General features: G+C 40.1%; 1 pseudogene; it reads left to right on the top strand.

The window, feature by feature from the left end:
* Window positions 1-10,184: 10,184 nt before the first annotated feature.
* LOC116119558 lies at window positions 10,185-12,047 on the top strand (annotated as a pseudogene).
* Window positions 12,048-12,713: the final 666 nt, after the last annotated feature.

The raw sequence follows: 12,713 nt of genomic DNA, 5'->3' as shown, positions 1-12,713 counted from the left end.
TAAACCTACAAGGCAAGGTAAATCAATGAAATGGCCTCCCGGCATCTAGGTATAATCTATCATGTCTCACCCGATTACTCAAGTTCGATTGGTTAAAGACTTCATAAACGCCGAAAAAACGCTACAAGGCATACCATAGTTGGTACGCGATTAACAAATACAATTTGTCAACACGTAAAATCCAATCAACCAACTTCACAATAAACGCTACATGTAGAAATTAAATTAAATCCGAACACAACTCAATTACAATCGATGCAAAGTAATGAAAAGCATATTCATCATTTAATTATTTCAAACCAACGTTTATCATTCAGCAAGTTCTATGAAAACATTAAATCTAATGGACAACAATATTCATCACAAATTATGCTCAAATTATATTAAGTATCAAAATCAAACATGAAACGAAAACAAATATAATCTAAAGCACAATACTACCAAATGTCCTATAATCGGGCTCATAACTGTCGAGAGCTGATGAGGAGAGTCGTGGAGTCAATCCCGATCTCGCCTATGCCGTAACAGACAACCGAGAGCTTAGCCACTCATGGTGGTGATGATGGAGGCCGAAACGGTGGAAACGGAGCTGACCATGGCGGAGAGGAGGTAACGACAGCGATATGATGCGAAGAAGGGGTGAAAACGACCAACGGACAGCCGGAATACGAACAGCCGTGGTTCGCCGGAAAACGTTAATTTTCCGGCGGGGTCTCCGGAAAACGGTGGCAGAAATGGGATCCGAGGTACCGATGGAAAGCTCGGTGATGTGGAGTTCAGATCAGGTCCTGGGGAGGTGAGAAGTTGCGGAAATGAGCAGGATCTGGCCTGGAAGATGAAGAGTGTGGCGGCTAAATCACGGATTCGGCGGGTTTTCGCGGCGGCTGAAGCTAGGGAAGTGTAGATCCGGCTGGGGGAAGATGGATCGACCCTTGGGGAGCCGAATCGTCGCCGGAAAAGGGCCAAAACTGGCCAGGAAGACGAAGAGTCGCGGTGGTGGAAGATGAAACGCCGCGGCTGCTTCCGTGATTCGCGGTGGTGGTCCGGGAGATGGGATGATGGTGAGCGGTGCACGAGGAAGCCGAAGAGTCGCCGGAGGGTAGAAGACGAGGGGTCGCCGGAGGTGGAAGATGAAGGGTCGCCGAAAAACGTTATGGATGGCAGCCTCCCCTGGACGCGATCTGCATTTTTTTCTTTATAGCACATATTGTAAATATCGGTTTAGTCCCTGCATAATTGAAAAGTGACAAAATCAGCCCTTAAAAGTTGACTTTTACCCCCTAAACCAGCATAATGAGACAAATCACCCTTAATCATAAACCACAACTAATATCATCATATACTTTCCAAAATCATTCCAAACACGTTAAATCATAAGAAAAATATTAGGAAGGATTTTCGTGAATAAATTCATAAATTCTTTAATTGTCTCATAACTTCAATTAATCACAAATGGGTATTTTTTATCACCAAAATAGAGTCACTTTCATGACATTTACATAAAACAGTGTCTAACCAAATTATGGACAAACCTAGACACAAACAAAACCAAAGTTCAATGTTTAAAACTATGTTGCACAAAAAATTTTCAAAAACTCACAAAACCTTAACTAGCACCTTAATTGCTTCTAAAAAGGTAATTAGCATGAATTCATGAAAATTTTTTAAAACAACTCACTTTAGTTCACTTTAACCACTTTTGGACTTACAAGAATAAGATTCAACATATTTAACAAAAACATCATGCAAAAATTTAAGCACACTCTCCACAAAAGCATCATCAACAACACTTCACAAAAATAAAAATCAAATCAACACTCCCCAACTTCAAATCATTGTCCTCATGACCCACAACTACAAAAATCTCCCAACTTAGCATCAAATGACTCAAATGGCAATATGATCACTATATAATAATTGTCCAACCATTTGAGAAACAAGAAATCTAACAAAAACAGCATTAAGGTGGAAAGATACAACTGAGGAACAATGGTGGGGCTATCATCAACAGAGTTTGTGGAGCATGCAAGCGTAGCCTGGACTAGTTAATGAGTTCCCAAACATGACAATCCTGCGAAGACAAAAACAACCAAAACATAAAAGCAATAAAAACATATTTACAAAGATGGGTTGCCTCCCACAAGCGCTAAGTTTAAAGTCTTCAGCCAGACTCAGGCACTGACATGGCTAATGTGGTTCTAATAAAGAACACTCCTCAATCACCTCTCATCAATAATGCCATCGACATAAGGTTTAAGTCTTTGGCCATTCACCTTAAAAACTTGTCCCGTTTTTGGGTTCGGATTTCAACAGCTCGTGAGGGAAAACATTAAGAACAATAAAAGGGTCATCATCCCATCGTGACCGAAGCTTCCCGGAAAGAGGCGAAGCTTAGAGTTAAAGAGCCCACTTTGATTAGGAGAGAATGACTTCCTAACAATGGTTTAGTGAAAAGCTTTAGTTTTCTCTTTAGAGATGCGAGAGTTCTCATAAGCCTCATGTCTAGCTCATTAACTCGAAAGTTAGAGTTTCCTAGGTCACCGGCCGTGGTCATATCAAATTGAATTTCTGTGGCCAATATGCTCTATGTTCAAGTTCTACAGGTAAATGGCATGCTTTCCCAAAAACTAACCGATAAGGGGACATGCCAATAGGGTACGATATGCGGTTCGAAGGCCCAAAGTGCATCATTCAAACACATTGACCAATCCTTACGATCCGGCCGTACCATTTTCTCTAAGATAGTCTTAATTTCCTATTAGCACGTTCCACTTGTCACTGTTTGGGGTGATAAGGTGTGGCAACTCGATGGGTGATTGAGTACTTTTTCAATAGTGAGCCAAAGTGCCTATTGGGGAAATGTGAGCCACCATCACTGATGATGGCGGGGTGATCGAAATGGCTAAAGATGTGCGATTGAACAAAGTTGACGACACCTTAGATCTTGGTCTAGTGGCAATGGCTTCAACCATTTAGACACATATCAACTGCAAGCAAGATATATTCAAAGCCAAAAGATGAGGAAAATGGACCATGAAATCAATACCCACACACCAACACATTCCACAATCAAAATAGGATTCAGGGGTATCATATCTCGTCTACAATATTCTACTTTTTGACAGAAGTACAAGCACGACAATAAAAGAATGCATCACGAAAAAGAGAGGGCCAATAGAAACCACACTGGAGGACCTTTAAAGCGGTCCTCTTGCCACTATAATGACCACCACAAGCATAAGAATGACAAAATGCAAGTACACTACAAACTCGTGGTCGGGAACACATCTCCTAACTATCTGGTCTGCACACACCCTGAAAAGGTTCGGGTCTTCCCAAAAATATGCTTGATGGTTGCAAAGAAATGATCTTTCTGAGTTTGGTCCACCCTAAGGTAATTGTCCTACGGCAAGTAATTGACTATATGGGCATACCAAGGTGCTTTGGATTGGGATACGCAAACAATTGCTCATCCGGGAAAGATTCATTCAAACATTGACTAGGGAAAACTCTATAAAGAGTCTAGACAAGTGGTCGGCGACCCGATTATCACTACCCTTTTTATCTTTGATTTCTAGATCAAACTCTTGCAACAACAAAATCCATCGAATTAGTCTAGGCTAGTGTCTTTCTTGGCTAAAAAATACCTAACTACAACGTGTCTGTAAAGACAACTATCTAGAACAAAGCGATAAGACCGGAACTTATCAAGGGAAAACACTATGCAAGCAACTCTTTCGTGGTGGTGTAATTACATTGAGCATCGGAGAGGGTCTTGCTTGCCTAGTAGATCAAAACGGGCTTTTTATCCCTGTTGGCCAAGGACTGCACCAATGGCATAGTCCGACGCGTCACAACATATCAAAAGGTAGGTTCCAATCAGGAGGTTGCATAATGGGTGCTGTGGTCAACGCTTCCTTCAAAATGGTAAAGGCAATATACAAGAGTCATAAAAACAAATGGCACATCTTTAGCAAGCAAATCACACAAAGGCTTGGAGATCTTACTAAAATTTTGGATGAAAGCCTATAAAATCTGCATGGCCTAGGAAAGATCTAATGTTGACCGACGAAGGCGGGGGTAGTTGAGAAATCAACTCTACCTTTGCTTATCTATGATATCCCCTCCTTGGAAACTACATGACCTAAGACAATTCCCTCTTGAACCATGAAATGATCTTTTCCCAACTAAGAAAAAGATTTGTCTCTTGCAAAGTTTTAAACACAACTCAAGTTTTTCGAAACAATTATCAAAAGATGTACCAAACACAGAAAATCATCCATGAGACTTCAAGGAATTGACCCACCATGTCAGAAAATATCGATAACATGCACTTTGAAACGTTGCCGGTGCATTGCACAACCGAAGGACATGCACAAGCGAAAAAACGTGCCAAAAGGACATGTAAACGTGGTCTTTTTAGTCTTCGGGGGCCACGGTACTTGGTTATATCGGAATAGCCATCCAGAAAATAATAGAAAGCTGCTGCGAGTTTTTCTAGGATTTGGTCAATAAATGGGAGCGGGAAATGATCTTTCCTAGTGGCTAGGTTGAGCTTCCTATAGTCAATGCAAACTCTCCATCCAGTGGGAGTACGGGTAGATTCGCTCACCTTTTTCATTTTCAACAACGGTGAGGCCACTCTTCTTAGGTACACATGGGTTGGACTCACCCATTGGCTATCGGATATAGGGTAAATGATACCCGCATCAAGCCATTTGATCACTCTTTCTTCACACCTCCTTCATGTTCGGGTTTAACCTTCTTGAGCTTCAGCATGGTTTAGCATTCTCTACAAAATAGCGATGCATGCACAAAGAAGGGCTAATCCCTGCAATCGGCTATCGACCAACCGTGCTTCCTATGTGCTATCAAGACCGCCACTAATCTCTCCTCTTGCCACTATCTAAGTTGGCGGCAATGATCACGAGTAAGGTCTTGTTGGGTCCAGGAAAACATAATTTAGAGTATCAGGCAAGGCTTTCAACTGTAAGACTGGTGGAGACTCAATGGACCTCGGTTGGTAGTCTTAGACAAAGGTGGTAAGGTTTCATACTTGATGTTCCAAGGTCGACGCTTAGAGTAGGCGACCTAGCTATATACGCACTAACTCCTGAATCTCAGACACGACACTCAAGCTAGATATCTCCTCAAAAAATGGATTCATAGAGGGTAAATTGCATCATCCATAACATCTGTGGGCATGAGCCCCCCCATAGACTGTCAATAGCATCAACCATGAAACACTCGTTATCGTCCTCATGCAAGGTCCTAACCCAGCATTAAACACATTAAGTCTCCATTTCCTATTCAAAAGACACTTCCATCTCTCAGATCTACAGTTAATGCAAGCATTTGCCGTTGCTAGAAAAGGTCTCCAAAATAATTGGTGGCACTTCACTGCTCGTATACTCCATGTCTAAGACAAGAAAATTCACAGGAAAATATAGTTCCTCAACTTAACTAAGACGTCCCAATTAGGCCCCTAGGCATTTTGACCGATCAGTCAGCTAATGTAGTATGACTTCAGTGACTTGAGCTCACCTAAGTTAAACTGTTCATACACGGAAGTGGGTAATAAGTTCACGCTGCCCTAGTCTAAGAGTGCTCTATCAATGTGACATTACCTATCACATAAGAAATAATATGAGCTCCAGATCCTTTAATTCGGGGGAATGCGGTTTGAGACAACCGTATTACATTTTTCGGTAAATGTACAGTCTAGGTGTGTGTGAGATTTCATTTTCCTTTTGCGTGCACAAGTCTTTGAGGAATTTGGCATAAGCAGGTACTTGCTTAATGGCATCTAAGAGTGGATATGTATCTGCACCTGCTTAAACAACTCAATCATTTATCCATCCTAGCGCTTTCCTAGTAGTGGGAACATTTGGGGGCTCTAAGCAATGAGGAAGGGTGTTCTCGGTATGTACGATACAGGGTGGTTCATTCTCCCCAACTTTTTCCTTACCAGTCTCTGAACACTTAACTAACAAGAGGCTCACTCTACTCTCTTTGGTTAGTCCTACCTAGACTTTCCTCTTTCTACCTTGGACTTTTACTTCCTCTCAGGCCTAATTAGCTCTCGGCCGCTCCGAAGAGTCATCACGGCCTTAGTTGTTCGGAAAACCCTCTCTATGAGAAGAACCACTAAGGTTACCTATGACTTGACTAGGCAATTGGCCTTGTTCCCTCCTATGACTGCTTCGGCTATTTGACCAATCGGGTCTCTAGCTTACTAATAGTTGGGAATGGGAATGTAGAAGTGGGTATTCTTGCTCTAAATCCTGGAACCTAGCATTCATGTCGACTTTGTGTCCTGCATGGTTTGAAGCCTTGAGCCCCATTGATTCTAGTGAACTAGACACTGGAGCAGGCTGCTAAACGGGAGGTGGGAACCTAGGTGGAGGGTGGTTGGATTGAAGGTTGCTCCCTATAATGCCTGCTGATTGGAAGGATGTTCTGTATGGCATATTATTAGGGACATTCTGAGGTGATTGTGGCTTCCATGAAAAATAAGGGTGGTTACGCCACCCAGGATTGTATGTGTTCGAGTACGGATCGCTCTGTCTCTGGAAGCCTTGTGCCACTTGCACTTGCTCCTCAAAAGGGTCAGGGGACAGTTCCTCAACCGGATGGTCAAGAGTGGAGTGCATGGTAAAAACATCCTGATTCGCATTCTGAGGATTGTGTAGAGGGTTGCCCTGTAGATACAAACTGGTCAAATCGGTGGGCCAACACCTCTAACTTGGAACTAATGTCATCTAAACGTGAACCTCATATACGCCACCCTTCTTGGATGGCTGCTCTGAGATAGGCATTCTAGAAGCAGAAATGTGGTGCATTGAATTTTCACTTAAGGTCTCGAAGAGTTGCCATAAATCATTCTCGTCCTTGTGCATAAATGTCCTCCACAAGAGGCGCTACCATATTCCTATGCCTCTCAGTCAGTCCGTCATAGAAACTACGAACTAATTGCCACCTAGGGACTGCATGATGGGGACACTTCCTAAGCATTTCCTTCAAACGTTCCCAACTCTCATAAAATTCTCGGCATCAAGTTGAGCGAAGCTAGTAATGGCTCGTCGCATGCTGTTGGTTTACCAATGGGATAATACTTTTTTAGGAATCTTGTTGCATTTGGGTCCAAGAGGTAATGGACCCTGCTGCCAAAGAATTGAGCCACTGTGGCTCGATCCTTAAGTGAAAATGGGAACAAATTGCGCACGACATCTTCATTACATGTTGAAGTCTAACTGTGGAGCAAACTCTAAAAATCATTAAGTGTTGTATGGCTCCTCATTTAAATTCCCATAATAATTTGGCACAATTGGATGACATAGTTTTGATCTCATAGTGTGTGTCTGGACATTGGGATAGGATACATGAGGTGAAGTGTAGGTGGTGGGTGCGAAATGTGGCTAAGGGGACATTACGGGTTCATCCTGGTCAGCCATCCTACGTGCTTGTTTTCTATTCTTCTTACAAGTGCGTTAATTTCAAGATTCAAAGGTAATAACTCTTCATAAAAGACCTTCTAGTTTGCATCACCAACCAAACACACAAAAGGCTCAACAAGCAACGCAGCAACAAGTCAAAGAAAATTAACTAATGCAAAACCTAAGAAAAAAGTTTTACTAAAGCACACGAAACAAAAAAAAATAAATCTAAAATCTAACGAAACTATACTCAGAAATTTCACACAACAAAATGTCTAATCAAAACTAAATTATCAATGCAACCTAAAAGAATTTAATACTAAGGACAAAAATTAAATCCTAGGAATAAAGAAAAATCAAAGGTTAAGAGAATTTCACAATCGGGACGTGCAGGATCTTCAATGCTCACGACACGCTGAAGCGTTTTCCCAATTGCAATTTTCCTGCAAAACAAAAACAAACACAAATGAAACTATTCCAATGAAAAAAAAAAATTGAACAAAGTAAAAATGAAATTATGCAAACAACCTAAAAAGAAAATAATAACTAAAAATGCAAGGAGACAAACTAACGGGACACAAATATTAAACAATTCACCCAAACAAATACACAAGAAAGAAAATAATACAAACAAAACAACAAAACAACAAAGACTAAAATAAACCTAGAATAAAAACTAATAACTACCCAAACACACAAAGTCAAAAGCACGTTGCTCCCCGGCAACGGCGCCAAAATTTGTTAGACCGATCGTCACAGTATCAAAATTAAACCTAAATTTCGTAGTAGCGGTAAGAGGATTGAATCACAGGGAGCAAGACTAACAACTAATGTATTAAGTAGCGGAAATGAAATTGGCAATGGATTAATGAAACTAAATAGCTAAATGAAATAATGAAATAGTGCAATTAAAACTAATAAAAACTTATAAAAAAATGTTGCCGTTACGGTTTTGGTTCGACACGAGACGACTCACACATTCTTCTCCACCCTCTACGATCCCCTAAACCTACAAGGCAAGGTAAATCAATGAAATGGCCTCCCGGCACTTAGGTATAATCTATCATGTCTCACCCGATTACTCAAGTTCGATTGGTTAAAGACTATCATTAAACGCCGAAAAACGCTACAAGGCAATACCACTAGTGGTACGCGATTAACCAATACAAATTGTCAACACGTAAATCCAATCAACAACTTCACAATAAACGCTACAATAGTAGAAATTAAATTAAATCCGACACAACTCAATTACAATCGATGCAAAGTAATGAAAAGCAATATTCATCATTTAATTATTTCAAACCAACGTTTATCATTCAGACAGTTTATGAAAACATTAAATCATAAGGACAACAATATTCATCACAAATTATGCTCAAATCATATTAAAGTATCGAAATCAAACATGAAACGAAAAGAAATTAATCTAAAGCACAATACTACCAATGTTCTATAATCGGGCTCATCCAACTAGTCGAGAGCTGATGAGGAGAGTCTGGAGTCAATCCCGATCTCGCCATGTCGTAACAGACAACCGGGAGCTTAGCCACTCATGGTGGTGTGATGGAGGCCGAAACGGTGGAAACGGAGCTGACCATGGCGGAGAGGAGGTAACCGACAGCGATATGATGGAAGAGGGGCGAAAACGACCAACGGACAGCCCGGAATACGAACAGCCGGGGTTCGGGAAAACGTTAATTTTCCGGCAGGTCTCCAAAAAACGGTGGCGGAAATGGGATCCGAAGGTATCGAGGAAGCTTGGTGATGTGGAGTCAGATCAGGTCCTGGGGAGGTGAGAAGTCGCCGATGAGCAGGATCTGGCCTGGAAGATGAGAACGCGGCGGCTAAATCACGGATTCCAGCGGTTTTCGCGGTGGTGAAGCTAGAGAAGTGTAGATCCGACTGTGGGGAAGATGGATCGCACCTTGGGGAGCCGAATCATCGCCGGAAAAGGGCCAAAACTGGCCGGGAAGACGAAGAGTCACGGTGGTGGGAAGAGAAACGCCGCGACTGCTTCCGTGATTCGCGGTGGTGGTCCGGGACGATGGGATGATGGTGAGCAGTGCAGAGGAAGCCGAAGAGTCGCCGGAGGTGAAGCGAAGGGTCGCCGGAGGTGGAAGACGAAGGGTGCCGGAAAACGTTATGGATGGCAGCCTCCCCTGGACGCGATCTGCATTTTTTTCTTTTATAGCACATATGGTAAAATATCAGTTTTGTCCCTGCATAATTGAAAGGTGACAAAATCAGCCCCTAAAATATGACATTTTACCCCCTAAAAAAAGCATAAATGAGACAAAATCACCCTTAATCCATAAACCACAACCTAATATCAACTCATATACTTTCCAAAATCATTCCAAACACGTTAAATTCATAAGAAAAATATTAGGAAGCGATTTTCGTGAATAAATTCATAAATTCTTTAATTGTCTCAATATACTTCAATTTAATCACAAATGGGGTATTTTTATCACCAAAATAGAGTCACTTTCATGACTCTAACACTAATGATTAATATTACTATTGAATTCTCAATGTTGGATGCACTGTTTAATCAACATTAGTATTTTTTAATAGAATCTATTTCTGAAGCCAATATTGTTTGCAACCGTAAACCAAAAATGGAAGAGTGCAATGAAAAAAAAACCAGGGAACTCTATTTTTGAAGCCAATGTTGTTGAGGTAAATTTTTTTCATAATCTCTTCTTCGTTCATTAATATGATTTTTAATCTTTGTATGATATCATGTCTACCTTGTGTTATTATATTCTAATTCTGTCTATTATAATATCAACAAATCAGGATAATGATTGTCAAGAAATAGAAGATACAAGAACTGCAGAAGCGGAATGGGAGCCTAAGCCTGGAATGGTTTTTGATTCTTTTGATGAGGTTTTCCAATACTACAAAAACTATGGGAATAAAATGGGTTTTGAATTTATGATAAGATCTTCAAAGAAAGGACATGATGGAGAGTTGAAATACGTGAAAATGGCTTGTAGTTGTTGTGGGAAGTCGAGCAATGAATCTAGAAAAGCATTTAACATGCATCCAGTGACAAAAACTGATTGTAAGGCTCGTATTACTACATCTCTACGTTATGATGGAAAATGGCAAATATGTTCAACTATCGTAGATCATAACCATGAACTCACTACTCCTGGCAAAAGTAAATATTTCAAGAAGAATCGAATAATACAACCGTTCGTGAAAAGGAAGCTTGAAGTGAACGATAAGGCCGAGATTAGAGCAAGCAAAAATTTCAATTCCTTAGCAGTTGAAGTTGGCGGAGCTGAGAATTTGTCTTTCCTACAGAAAGATTGTAAGAACTACATTGATAAAGTTAAGAGGCTACGACTTGGTGTTGGAGATGTTTCTGCAATTCAAGATTATTTTTTGAAGATGCAAAAGTAGAATTCGAATTTCTTCTACATAATGGATTTAGATGAAGAGTGTCGATTGCAGAATTCTATGGGTGGATGCAAGAAGTAGGGCTGCATTTAAAGAATTTGGTGACGTCGTGACATTTGACACTACATATTTGACCAACAAGTATCATATGCCGTTTGCTACTTTTGTTGGTGTTGATCATCATGGTCATTCAACATTGCTAGGTTGTGGGTTAATCTCTCATGTGGACACATATACATTTGTATGGCTTTTTCGGTCTTGGCTTACATGTATGTGGAATTGTGCTCCTAAGGCAATAATTACCGATCAAGATAGAGCAATGCAAAATGCAATCGAGATTGTGTTCCCCGATACACAACATAGATGGTGTTTATGGCATATAATGAAGAAATTACCTGAGAAGTTAAAAGGTTATTGTGAATATGAAAATATTAAGTTTAGTTTACAAAATGCCGTCTATGGTTCGTTGACACAAGAGGAGTTTAAGGAACGATAGAATAGGTTCATTGATAGACACAACCTTCATGCTAGTGAGTGGTTACTTGGATTGTATAATGAAAGACAACGTTGGGTGCCGACATTTGTAAAAGATACCTTCTGGGCAGGTATGTCTACTACTCAATGTAGTGAAAGTATGCATGCATTCTTTGATGGGTATGTAAATTCAAAAACCACTCTAAAACAGTTTGTTGAACAATATGAGAATGCATTGCGTGATAAAGTGGAAAAAGAAAAGGAAACTGATTTCAGATCTTTCAAATCATGGATCCCTTGCATAAGCGCTTATCCTATGGAGAAACAATATCAAGATGCATACACCACTGCTAAATTCAAAGAGTTTCAACAAGAGCTTGCTGCTAAACTCTATTGTGAAATATCTTCTTACAAAGATGTTGATTCATGTAGGGAATTTATAGTGAAGCAAGTTGTTGTGGTTGGAGAGACATGTCGTCGTGATTCTTTTCTAGTGTGCTTTGATGAAAGTAGTTTGACATTCGTTGTAATTGTCGATTGTTTGAGTTTAGAGGAATTGTATGTCGACATGCAATTGTTGTGTTGCTTCATAAGGATATTTATCAAGTTCTTGAAAAGTACATTTTAAGGCGGTGGAGGAAAAATATATACAGATGTCACACCAAAGTTCGCATAAGTTATAACAGTTGGAGCACGGATGCTGAAGGACAACGTTTTGATTAGTTGTGTAATGCATTTTTTGTGGCAGTAGATTTGGCATCAAGCAATGACAATGCCTGTAATAAGGTGATACAAATGATCAGTGACATGAAGAAGGATTTGGAGTTGACTGAAAAGGCCGCAAATTGTATAACAAACTGTGAAAGCATTCAATGTCATTCAAAAGAGGGGAGTAGTATTATTCTGACTCCACGGTCTATTCGTAGCAAAGGTCGACCTCTAATAAAAAGAAAGCAATCAAAGGTTGAACAAATTGTTCATAAAGCTAAAAAAAAAGAAATTGCGAAACCAAGTGAGTGTTGTAGCAACTTTTTTAGCATTCAAACTGTGTTTAAATAATTTTATGTATCATTTTGTCAATAAGTGTGTTAGCCTCAATATGTGGTTCATAATAGAGTACTCATTATCAAAGTTTATGTTTAGTATCAATTAGTCTTTTTAAATTACCAACTATAATTGGCCTCATGATTTATAAATTTAATTTGATTGAAGGCCGGGAGTTCCCAACAATCAACAGAAGCAATTGGAGTTGGTGCATTAGCGATTAACGTCCAAGGAGGTGAAGCTAGAGGTCATGTATTAAGTCAAGTTATAAGTGTGCTTGAATTGTCCCTTTTTCTGGAATTAAAGTGAGATGATGGAGTTGTGTAATACATTGGTTGTGGTTTG

Source organism: Pistacia vera, unplaced genomic scaffold, assembly GCF_008641045.1.
Source record: "Pistacia vera cultivar Batoury unplaced genomic scaffold, PisVer_v2 Contig896, whole genome shotgun sequence".
NCBI classification, from domain to species: domain Eukaryota; kingdom Viridiplantae; phylum Streptophyta; class Magnoliopsida; order Sapindales; family Anacardiaceae; genus Pistacia; species Pistacia vera.
Note: the sequence above shows the minus strand (reverse complement) of the source record. Positions and strands in the feature narration are given on the sequence as shown.